This window comes from Salvelinus namaycush, chromosome 11 (genome assembly GCF_016432855.1).
Source record: "Salvelinus namaycush isolate Seneca chromosome 11, SaNama_1.0, whole genome shotgun sequence".
NCBI classification, from domain to species: domain Eukaryota; kingdom Metazoa; phylum Chordata; class Actinopteri; order Salmoniformes; family Salmonidae; genus Salvelinus; species Salvelinus namaycush.
The window spans coordinates 36,849,721-36,863,281 of record NC_052317.1 but is presented as its reverse complement, the minus strand read 5'-3'; positions in this window follow the sequence as shown (position 1 = coordinate 36,863,281).

The following is a 13,561-nucleotide window of genomic DNA, read 5'->3' as shown; positions in this document are numbered from 1 at the left end:
CAGGAGCCTACATCTCTCATCTCTCCCCCTCTCTGCTCTGATAGACAGGAGCCTACATCTCTCCCCCTCTCTGCTCTGATAGACAGGAGCCTACATCTCTCATCTCTCCCCCTCTCTGCTCTGATAGACAGGAGCCTACAACTCTCCCCCTCTCTGCTCTGATAGACAGGAGCCTACAACTCTCCCCCTCTCTGCTCTGATAGACAGGAGCCTACAACTGTCATCTCTCCCCCTCTCTGCTCTGATAGACAGGAGCCTACAACTCTCATCTCTCCCCCTCTCTGCTCTGATAGACAGGAGCCTACAACTCTCATCTCTCCCCCTCTCGGCTCTGATAGACAGGAGCCTACAACTGTCATCTCTCCCCCTCTCTGCTCTGATAGACAGGAGCCTACAACTCTCCCCCTCTCTGCTCTGATAGACAGGAGCCTACATATCTCCCCCTCTCTGCTCTGATAGACAGGAGCCTACATCTCTCCCCCTCTCTGCTCTGATAGACAGGAGCCTACAACTCTCCCCCTCTCTGCTCTGATAGACAGGAGCCTACAACTCTCCCCTCTCTGCTCTGATAGACAGGAGCCTACAACTCTCCCCCTCTCTGCTCTGATAGACAGGAGCCTACAACTCTCCCCCTCTCTGCTCTGATAGACAGGAGCCTACAACTCTCCCCCTCTCTGCTCTGATAGACAGGAGCCTACAACTCTCATCTCTCTCCCTCTCTGCTCTGATAGACAGGAGCCTACATCTCTCCCCCTCTCTGCTCTGATAGACAGGAGCCTACAACTCTCCCCCTCTCTGCTCTGATAGACAGGAGCCTACAACTCTCCCCCTCTCTGCTCTGATAGACAGGAGCCTACATCTCTCCCCCTCTCTGCTCTGATAGACAGGAGCCTACAACTCTCCCCCTCTCTGCTCTGATAGACAGGAGCCTACAACTCTCCTCCTCTCTGCTCTGATAGACAGGAGCCTACATCTCCCATCTCTCCCCCTCTCTGCTCTGATAGACAGGAGCCTACATCTCTCATCTCTCCCCCTCTCTGCTCTGATAGACAGGAGCCTACATCTCTCCCCCTCTCTGCTCTGATAGACAGGAGCCTACATCTCTCATCTCTCCCCCTCTCTGCTCTGATAGGCAGGAGCCTACAACTCTCCCCCTCTCTGCTCTGATAGACAGGAGCCTACAACTCTCCCCCTCTCTGCTCTGATAGACAGGAGCCTACAACTCTCCCCTCTCTGCTCTGATAGACAGGAGCCTACAACTCTCCCCCTCTCTGCTCTGATAGACAGGAGCCTACAACTCTCCCCCTCTCTGCTCTGATAGACAGGAGCCTACAACTCTCCCCCTCTCTGCTCTGATAGACAGGAGCCTACAACTCTCATCTCTCTCCCTCTCTGCTCTGATAGACAGGAGCCTACATCTCTCCCCCTCTCTGCTCTGATAGACAGGAGCCTACAACTCTCCCCCTCTCTGCTCTGATAGACAGGAGCCTACAACTCTCCCCCTCTCTGCTCTGATAGACAGGAGCCTACATCTCTCCCCCTCTCTGCTCTGATAGACAGGAGCCTACATCTCTACCCCTCTCTGCTCTGATAGACAGGAGCCTACAACTCTCCCCCTCTCTGCTCTGATAGACAGGAGCCTACAACTCTCCCCCTCTCTGCTCTGATAGACAGGAGCCTACAACTCTCATCTCTCCCCCTCTCTGCTCTGATAGACAGGAGCCTACAACTCTCCCCCTCTCTGCTCTGATAGACAGGAGCCTACAACTCTCAACTCTCTCCCTCTCTGCTCTGATAGACAGGAGCCTACATCTCTCCCCCTCTCTGCTCTGATAGACAGGAGCCTACAACTCTCCCCCTCTCTGCTCTGATAGACAGGAGCCTACAACTCTCCCCCTCTCTGCTCTGATAGACAGGAGCCTACATCTCTCCCCCTCTCTGCTCTGATAGACAGGAGCCTACAACTCTCCCCCTCTCTGTTCTGATAGACAGGAGCCTACATCTCTCCCCCTCTCTGCTCTGATAGACAGGAGCCTACATCTCTCATCTCTCCCCCTCTCTGCTCTGATAGACAGGAGCCTACATCTCTCATCTCTCCCCCTCTCTGCTCTGATAGACAGGAGCCTACATCTCTCCCCCTCTCTGCTCTGATAGACAGGAGCCTACATCTCTCATCTCTCCCCCTCTCTGCTCTGATAGACAGGAGCCTACAACTCTCCCCCTCTCTGCTCTGATAGACAGGAGCCTACAACTCTCCCCCTCTCTGCTCTGATAGACAGGAGCCTACAACTGTCATCTCTCCCCCTCTCTGCTCTGATAGACAGGAGCCTACAACTCTCATCTCTCCCCCTCTCTGCTCTGATAGACAGGAGCCTACAACTCTCATCTCTCCCCCTCTCTGCTCTGATAGACAGGAGCCTACAACTGTCATCTCTCCCCCTCTCTGCTCTGATAGACAGGAGCCTACAACTCTCCCCCTCTCTGCTCTGATAGACAGGAGCCTACATATCTCCCCCTCTCTGCTCTGATAGACAGGAGCCTACATCTCTCCCCCTCTCTGCTCTGATAGACAGGAGCCTACAACTCTCCCCCTCTCTGCTCTGATAGACAGGAGCCTACAACTCTCCCCTCTCTGCTCTGATAGACAGGAGCCTACAACTCTCCCCCTCTCTGCTCTGATAGACAGGAGCCTACAACTCTCCCCCTCTCTGCTCTGATAGACAGGAGCCTACATCTCTCATCTCCCCCCCTCTCTGCTCTGATAGACAGGAGCCTACATCTCTCCCCCTCTCTGCTCTGATAGACAGGAGCCTACATCTCTCATCTCTCCCCCTCTCTGCTCTGATAGGCAGGAGCCTACAACTCTCCCCCTCTCTGCTCTGATAGACAGGAGCCTACAACTCTCCCCCTCTCTGCTCTGATAGACAGGAGCCTACAACTCTCCCCTCTCTGCTCTGATAGACAGGAGCCTACAACTCTCCCCCTCTCTGCTCTGATAGACAGGAGCCTACAACTCTCCCCCTCTCTGCTCTGATAGACAGGAGCCTACAACTCTCCCCCTCTCTGCTCTGATAGACAGGAGCCTACAACTCTCATCTCTCTCCCTCTCTGCTCTGATAGACAGGAGCCTGCATCTCTCCCCCTCTCTGCTCTGATAGACAGGAGCCTACAACTCTCCCCCTCTCTGCTCTGATAGACAGGAGCCTACAACTCTCCCCCTCTCTGCTCTGATAGACAGGAGCCTACATCTCTCCCCCTCTCTGCTCTGATAGACAGGAGCCTACAACTCTCCCCCTCTCTGCTCTGATAGACAGGAGCCTACAACTCTCTTCCTCTCTGCTCTGATAGACAGGAGCCTACATCTCTCATCTCTCCCCCTCTCTGCTCTGATAGACAGGAGCCTACATCTCTCATCTCTCCCCCTCTCTGCTCTGATAGACAGGAGCCTACATCTCTCCCCCTCTCTGCTCTGATAGACAGGAGCCTACATCTCTCATCTCTCCCCCTCTCTGCTCTGATAGGCAGGAGCCTACAACTCTCCCCCTCTCTGCTCTGATAGACAGGAGCCTACAACTCTCCCCCTCTCTGCTCTGATAGACAGGAGCCTACAACTCTCCCCTCTCTGCTCTGATAGGAGCCTAAAAACCTAACCTCTTTCAAAATAAAAAGATGGCGGAGCCGCAAAACTTCTTCTGTGCAAGGGTGTTTATTTACAAAGTGATTCCGGAACAAGAACAACAGTACTGCCATCAAACATATACCTTATTGGCCTGCTAAAAACAATGCTACCCCATCCACAGATCAATCCAAAAATGCCTCCCCATGAACTGAAAGAGGCTCCTTTTGTAGGGCTAGCCCCTCCCCTCAGAACAATTAACACTAATTAATTAGGCAATTACCTATATAAACCTACATTTTCCATTTAACTAAACATACTAAAGTATATACATTGCAACTCGTTTTTTATGAAACAATATCACAATATAACATTTACAAAATTACATCACTACTGACAGTGTCTTTCAATAAGCCCATTTACATTAATGAGCCATTCGGGACAGGCACTACAAAGTCAGCCCATTCCCTTAGCTCGGGTCCTTATCCAGCATACCCGGAAGCTACAGAGATGGAGAGAGAGAGGAACAGAACAAACAAACAACGAGCTCATCCATAACATCGATAAGTAAAATAAATATTACTTATATGAAATATAAACACTTGTCCCATAACACTTGTCCCATTTTATCCCATAACCGGTTACTGAAGTAAGTGTGAAATGTATGTACTAAGATAGAGAAGTTAAATTGTGTGTCGACCCACATTGTTAACTTATCTGATAACGGAGCAGGGAGGAGTGATGAATGTGTGCGTGCGTTAAAGTACCAAATACTGCCAGCGGCCAGTGATGGACTTCTACGTCACAGTTTACATTTGGCTTTGCCTCCAAAACATCACGTAAATTTGCACAGAGCCACATCAAATCACAGAAATAGTCATAATAAACATTAATAAAAGATACAAGTGTTATTCCCAGATTTAAAGATATACTTCTCCTTAACCTTTTATGGCTGCAGGCCGGTGTCGGGCTCAATATGACAACAGCCCGTCCAAGTGCAGGGCGCGAAATTCAAAAGATATTTTTTAGAAATATTTAACTTTCACACATTAACAAGTCCAATACAGCAAATGAAAGATAAACATCTTGTGAATCCAGCCAACATGTCCGATTTTTTAAATGTTTTACAGCGAAAACACCACGTATATTTATGTTAGCTCACCACCAAATAGAAAAAAGCACAGACATTTTTCACAGCACAGGTAGCATGCACAAAACCAACCAAACTAACCAAGAACCAACCAAACTAACCAAGAAACAACTTCATCAGATGACAGTCTTATAACATGTTATACAATAAATCTATGTTTTGTTCGAAAAATGTGCATATTTGAGGTATAAATCATAGTTTTACATTGCAGCTACAATCGGAAATAGCACCGAAGCAGCTAGAACAATTACAGAGACCAAATTGAAATACCTAAATACTCATCATAAAATATTTATGAAAAATACATGGTGTACAGCAAATGAAAGACAAACATCTTGTGAATCCAGCCAATATTTCCGATTCTTTAAGTGTTTTACAGCGAAAACACAATATAGCATTATATTAGCTTACCACAATAGCCAAAAACACAACCCATTTATCAGCAGCAAAAGTTAGCGATCGCAAGAAAACAGCAAAAGATATATAATTTTTCACTAACCTGGACAAACTTCATCAGATGACAGTCCTATAACATCAGGTTATACAATACACTTATGTTTTGTTCAAAAATGTGCACATTTAGAGCTGAAATCCGTGGTTATACATTGTGAAAACTTAGCATCTTTTTCCCAGAATGTCCGGATATATTTCTGACACTCACCTATTCTGACCAAATAACTAATCATAAACGTTACTAAAAAATACTTGTTGTACAGCAAATGATAGATACACTAGTTCTTAATGCAATCGCCGTGTTAGAATTCTAAAAATAACTTCATTACGACATACAGCTTACGTTATAGCGACACAGCGCCAAAACTCAAGGCGGAAAACACAACAACACATTTTCGACAGAAATAGGAAATAACATCATAAATGGGTCCTACTTTGGATGAGCTTCCATCAGAATCTTGTACAAGTGGTCCTTTGTCCAGAACAATCATTGTTTGGATTTAGAATGTCCTTTTTCCCTCTCGAATTTGCAAGCAAAACTTGCCAAGTGGCGCGAAGCTCTCCATCGTCAACAAACTCAGAGAACGGAACATGCCAAAACTCCCGAAAAAATTTCAATAATCTGATTAAACTATATTGAAAAAACATACTTTACGATGATATTGTCACATTTATCAAATAAAATCAAAGCCGGAGATATTAGCCGTCTATAACAAAAGCTTTTCAGAAGCCAATGCGGAAGTCCTTTCCGCGTCTTCCTGAGCAAAGGAAATTGGGGTCCTGTCATTCCAAGCTCTCTCTTTTGACCATAGAAAGAGCTAGAGACCCCATTTCACCTCTCACAGCCTATTGACATCTAGTGGAAGGCGTATGAAGTGCATGTATACTAATAGATTTCAAGCAAACGATTAGGGAGGCCCTGGAACAGAGCCTCGATTTCAGATTTTTCACTTTCTGACAGGAAGTTTGCTGCAAAATGAGTTCTGTTTTACTCACAGATATAATTCAAACGGTTTTAGAAACTTGAGAGTGTTTTCTATCCAATAGTAATAATAATATGCATATTGTACGAGCAAGAATTGAGTACGAGGCCGTTTGAAATGGGCACCTTTTATCCAAGCTACTCAATACTGCCCCTGCAGCCATAAGAAGTTAATGCAACTGCTGTGTCAGATTTCAAAAAAACTTTACGGAAAAAGCAAACCATGCAATAATCTGAGTACGGCGCTCAGAGACCAACACAACCCAAGAAGATATCCGCCATGTTGGAGTCAACATAAGTCAGAAATAGCATTATAAATATTCACTTACCTTTGATGATCTTCGTCAGAATGCACTCCCAGGAATCCCAGTTCCACAATAAATGTTTGATTTGTTCCATAAAGTCCATAATTTATGTCCAAATTCCTCCTTGTTGTTCGCGTGTTCAGTACAAAATCTAAACTCACGACGCGCGGGCAGGTCCAGGCAAAGTTCAGACAAAGTCATATTACAGTCCGTAGAAACATGTCAAACGAAGTATAGAATCAATCTTTAGAATGTTTTTAACATAAATCTTCAATAATGTTCCAACCGGAGAATTCCTTTGTCTTCAGAAAAGCAAATGGAACAGAGCTCGCTTTCACGTAAACGAGCGTCACGAGCTCAAAGCATTCTGCCAGACCTCTGACTCATTCCCCTTTAATTCGGCCCCACTTCACAGTAGAAGCATCAGACAAGGTTCTAAAGACTGTTGACATCTAGTGGCAGCCTTAGGAAGTGCAACATGACCCCATAGACACTGTATATTCAATAGGGAATGAGTTGAAAAACGACCAACCTCAGATTTCCCACTTCCTGGTTGGATTTTTTCTCAGGTTTTTGTCTGCCATATGAGTTATGTTATACTCACAGACATCATTCAAACAGTTTTAGAAACTTCAGAGTGTTTTCTATACAAATCTACTAATATGCATATATTAGCAACTGGGAATGAGTAGCAGGCCGTTTACTCTGGGCACGCTTTTCATCCAAACGTAAAAATGCTGCCCCCTATCCATAAGAAGTTTTAAGTCTTCCACTGCTAAGACCTTCTCGACACTGCTGTCAATCTATAGCATACATTTCTGATATTAATTTAAACTTACAAAGATACAGTCTGCACTTCTCAAATCAACTAGAATGTAAAATGACCAACCCTGTAATGTTCTGGAACCTCTGACGGGTAGCGAGCCTCTCTACCGAACATCAGGAAGAAGGGGAGTATTTTGTTGTCATTTGATTCTTGGTTAACCTGTTGAGGACAGAGGGCGCTGTTTTCACTTTGGGGGAAAATCGTGCCCAATTTAAACGGCCTCGTACTCAATTCTTGCTCGTACAATATGCATATTATTATTACTATTGGATAGACAACACTCTCTAGTTTCTAAAACCATTTGAATTATATCTGTGAGTAAAACAGAACTCATTTTGCAGCAAACTTCCTGACAGGAAGTGGAAAATCTGAAATCGATGCTCTGTTCTAGGGCCTGCCTATAAATGTCCTTGATATTTATTAGTATACATGCACTTCATACGTCTTCCACTAGATGTCGACAGGCAGTGAGAGAAGAAATGGAGTGTATAACTTGATCTGAGGTCGAATAAAAGCTCTTGGCATGACGTGTCACCAGTTTCCTGTTTTCTGGAGCGCGCGAGAAGGGACCTGGTATTGCCTTCTGAAAAGCTATCGTTATAGACGACTAATATCTCCGGCTTTGATTTTATTTGATAAATGTGACAATATCATCGTAAAGTATGTTTTTTCAATATAGTTTTATTAGATTATTGAAATTTATTCGGGACGTTAGGCGTCCAACAAAGCAACGTTGTGTGCCTTTGTTCAGGAAGGAGAGCTTCATGCTAGCTTTCCGTGCTAATTGACTGGAGAAGAGGACATTCTAAAACCAAACAACGATTGTTCTGGACAAAGGACCCCTTGTACAACATTCTGATGGAAGATCATCAAAAGTAGGACCCATTTTATGATGCTATTTCATATATCTGTCGAACATGTGAAATAGTAGTTTGCGCCCAGATTTTGGGCACTCTCTCGCTATAACTAAGCTGGATGTCGTAATGAAGTTATTTTCAGAATTCTAACACGGCGATTGCATTAAGAACTAGTGTTACTATCATTTCCTATACAACATGTATTTTCTAGTAACGTTTATGAATATTTATTTGGTCAGAATAGTTGAGTGTCATAAAAATATCCGCACATTCTGGGAAAAAGATGCTACGTTAGCACAATGTATAACCACTGATTTCAGCTCTAAATATGCACATTTTCGAACAAAACATAAGTGTATGTATAACCTGATGTTATAGGACTGTCATCTGATGAAGGTTTATGAAGGTTAGTGAAAATTAATATATTTTGCTGGTTTATTCGCTATCGCTAACGTGCCTATTGCTATCGCTAACGTGCCTTGATGAATGAATGCGGTAGTGTGGTAGGCTATTGTATTAAGCTAATATAATGCTATATTGTGTTTTCGCTGTAAAACACTTCAAACTTAAAACACGGAAATATTGGCTGGATTCACAAGATGTTTGTCTTTAAAACCTTTTCTCAATAGGGGGTGCTGTTTGCACTTTGTAAAAATTTCGTTCCCAAATTAAACTGCCTCGTACTCAATTCTTGCTCGTACAATATGCATATTATTATTACTATTGGATAGAAAACACTCTCTAGTTTCTAAAACCGTTTGAATTATTTCTCTGAGTGAAACAGAACTCATTCTGCAGCACACTTCCTGTCAGGAAGTGAGATTTCTGAAATCGAGGTCTCTGTTCTAGGGTCAGTTTATAAATTCCCATGTAAGCTATGGGGCTACATGCACTGCATACGCCTTCCCCTAGGTGTCAGTAAGCGGTGAGAATTTGAATGGAGTGGATTGCACCATCTGGGGCACTATAAAAGCTCTTGGAACGGAAGGTCCGACCTTTTCAACGGGGGGCCTGACGCAGGAGGAACATCACCATGGCGTCCTGAAAAGCTTTCGTTTCAGCAGTTCTATATCTCCGGCTCTGATTTAATTTGATTTTTGTCTTAAAAACTTCATAAGGTAGTTAATTTAAACCGACTTATAGCAGTTTATATCAGTTTATTGCGATTTTCTGGAATTTCTTTGTCACGCGCTATCGCGAGTTGGACACCTCTCCGGCACATGGCTAGCGTTAGCGGCTAATTCTACAGGAGAAGAGGACATCTTTCAACCAAAAGACGATTGTTCTGGACAAAGGACACCTTGGCCAAGATTCTGATGGAATCTCATCAAATAGTAAGAAGTCTTTATGCTGTTAATTCGTATTTATGTTGAAAAATGTTAAACAATAATTCCGCCATGAATTTCGGTGCGGTATCGCTTTAGCGCACGCTGTATGTCGTAGTAACGTTAATTTTAAAAATCTAACACAGCGGTTGCATTAAGAACTAATGTATCTTTCATTTGCTGTCCAACCTGTATTTTTTAGTCAAGTTTATGATTAGTTATCGATTAGATTAGGTGCTTCTCCAAGATGGCGCCGGACAGATTGCTTGAAGTTTGGCTACTAATCACATTGTATAACCACGATTTGTGCCGCTACATATGCACATTTTCAAACAAACCCTATATGCATTGTGTAATATGATGTTACAGGACTGTCATCTGAAGAAGTTTATGAAGGTTAGTCAAAAATTATATATCTTTTGCTTGTTTGTTACGATCGCTAACCTTTGCTGCTGGTAAATGGCTTGTGTTTCTGGCTATTGTGGTAAGCTAATATAATGCTATATTGTGTTTTCGCTGTAAAACACTTAAACAATCTGAAATATTGGCTGGATTCACAAGATCTTTGTCTTTCATTTGCTGTACGCTGTGTATTTTTCAGAAATGTTTTATGATGAGTATTTAGGTAATTCACGTTGCTCTCTGTAGTTATTCTAGTTGCTTTGGTGAGAGTTGTGATGGTGGCTGCAATGGTAAACTATGATTTATACCTGAAATATGCACATTTTTCTAACAAAACATATGCTATACAATAAATATGTTATCAGACTGTCATCTGATGAAGTTGTTTCTTGGTTAGTGGCTATTTATATCTTTATTTGGTCAAATTTGTGATAGCTACCTATGCAGGAAAAAAATGGTGGAGTAAAAAAAGTTGTGTCTTTTGCTAACGTGGTTAGCTAATAGATTTACATATTGTGTCTTCCCTGTAAAACATTTTAAAAATCAGAAATGATGGCTGGATTCACAAGATGTGTATCTTTCATCTGGTGTCTTGGACTTGTGATTTAATGATATTTAGATGCTAGTATTTACTTGTGGCGCTATGCTAGGCTATGCTAGTCAGCTTTTTTACTGATGGGGGTGCTCCCGGATCCGGGATTGTGTGGAAGTAGAAGTTAATTTGCTGTACACCATCGATTTTTCAGAAATGTTTTATGATGAGTATTTAGGTATTTGACCTTGGTGTCTGTAATTACTCTGGCTGCTTCGGTGCTATTTCTGACGATAGCTGTGATGGTAGCTGCAATGTAAAACTGGTTTATACCTCAAATATGCAAATTTTTCGAACAAAACATAGATTTATTGTATAACATGTTATAAGACTGTCATCTGATGAAGTTGTTTCTTGGATAGTTTGGTTGGTTCTTGGTTAGTTAGGTTGGCTTTGTGCATGCTACCTGTGCTGTGAAAAATGTCTGTCCTTTTTTGTATTTGGTGGTGAGCTAACATAAATATATGTGGTGTTTTCGCTGTGAAACATTTTAAAAATCGGACATGTTGACTGGATTCACAAGATGTGTATCTTTCATTTGCTGTATTGGACTTGTTAATGTGTGAAAGTAAAATATTTCTCAAAAATATTTTTTGAATTTCGCGCTCTGCCTTTTCAGTGGAATGTGGGAGGAGTTCCGCTAGCGGAACCCCGGTGCCAGACAGGTTAAAGATGCTTGTCCCACTCTTTTGGTTTTTGGCCCAATAATTTAGAGATGGATCTGAAAATATGATTGAAAAAAAAGGATATGGCACAAGTTATTCTTAGAATGTGAACGTTTTTAGAACATTACAATTGATGAACTCAAAACCACTACTGCCTGTTAAATATGTTATAACATCAGTCTACAGATGTTGCTTATACCTCTGTATTGTCCCGTTCATCCTTTCTACCAATCCATTCGTATGGGGATGGTATGGTGAGCAGAGACTTCTTCGGATCGCCAGAGCTTTGCAGACATTTTTGTTGATCTTTTATTATAAAAGGGAAAAAGACTTTTAGAAAGCTGAAGACATTTAACCAAATATTAAAGTTGAGTAACACAGTTACTATTTACGTCATTGACAAACTCGTTCCCTTGGTGTGTGAGTATACGTTTGGGTGCCTCAAACTGATGCCTCAAAATTTGATTATGCAGTCTGTGACCTCCTTAGCAGACTTTATGCCATTTAGTGAGGTAGTCAATCATAACACAGATATACTGGTGTCCGCTGTCTGTCTGTGTCAGTTTGCCGATAAGGTCCATCCCAAGTAGTTCAAATGGCTGCGTGACCTTGAGGAAACATTGAAAACACTTTACATTAAGTGTGTATTAGCTATGCTTTAAGTATATAACACCTATAGTAACAACATTGTAGATGGAATTGCTATGTAATTAACCTATCTGTTAGGTTAGGGTCACCTATATCACACGCGCTAAGACACGCACACAGAAAAACACACAGAAAAACAACTGGCTTAAGTGGCTCTCTTCAGGCAACCAGGGCAATAAATCAAATCAAATCAAAGTTTATTTGTCATGTGCGCCGAATACAACAGTGAAATGCCTACTTACAGGCTCTAACCAACAGTGCGAAAAAAGGTATGTGTGTGTGTGTGTGTGTGTGTGTGTATGTGTGTGTAGGTAAGTAAAGTAAAGAAATAAAACAACAGTAAAAATACATTTGAAAATAAGAGTAGCAACAGACACCAGTTAGTCAGGCTTATTGAGGTAGTATGTACATGTAGATATGGTTAAAGTGACTATCCATATATGATGAACAGAGAGTAGCAGTAGCGTAAAAGGAGGGGTTGGCGGGAGGTGGGACACAATGCAGATAGCCCAGTTAGCCAATGTGCGGGAGCACTGGTTGGTCGGGCCAATTGAGGTAGTATGTACATGGATGTATGGTTAAAGTGACTATGCATATAAGATAAACAGAGAGTAGCAGCAGCGTAAAAGAGGGGTTGGGGGGGGCACACAATGTAAATAGTCCACCATTGGTTACCTGTTCAGAAGTCTTATGGCTTGGGGGTAAAAACTGTTGAGAAGCCTTTTTGTCCGAGACTTGGCACTCCGGTACCGCTTGCCATGAGGTAGTAGAGAACAGACTATGACTGGGGTGACAATTTTTAGGGCCTTCCTCTGACACCGCCTGGTGTAGAGGTCCTGGATGGCAGGCAGCTTTGCCCCAGTGATGTATTGGGCCGTATGCACTACCCTCTGAAGTGCCTTGCGGTCAGAGGCCGAGCAATTGCCGTACCAGGCAGTGATGCAACCGGTCAGGATGCTCTCGATGTTGCAGCTGTAGAACCTTTTGAGAATCTCAGGACCTTTGCCAAATCTTTTTAGTTTCCTGAGGGGGAATAGGTTTTGTCGTGCCCTCTTCACGACTGTCTTGGTGTGTTTGGACCATTCTAGTTTGTTGTTGATGTGGACACCAAGGAATTTGAAGCTCTCAACCTGCTCCACTACAGCCCCGTTGATGAGAATGGGGAAGTGCTCGGTGCTCCTTTTCCTGTAGTCCACAATCATCTCCATAGTCTTGGTTACATTGAGGGAGAGGTTGTTATTCTGGCACCACCCGGCCAGGTCTCTGACCTCCTCCCTAAAGGCTGTCTCGTTGTTGTCGGTGATCAGGCCTACCACTGTTGTGTCGTCAGCAAACTTAATGATGGTGTTGGACTCGTGCCTGGCCATGCAGTTGTGGGCGAACAGGGAGTACAGGAGGGGACTGAGCACGCACCCCTGGGGAGCTCCAGTGTTGAGGATCAGTGTGGCAGATGTGTTGCTACCTAACCTCACCACCTGGGGGCGACCCGTCAGGAAGTCCAGGATCCAGTTGCAGAGGGAGATGTTTAGTCCCAGGTTCCTTAGCTTAGTGATGAGCTTTGAGGGTACTATGGTGTTGAACGCTGAGCTGTAGTCAATGAATAGCATTCTCACATAGGCGTTCCTTTTGTCCAGGTGGGAAAGGGCAGTGTGGAGTGCAATAGAGATTGCATCATCTGTGGATCTGTATGCAACCACCCAAACATAAACCCAGTGGGTCTAGGGTTTCTGGGATAATGGT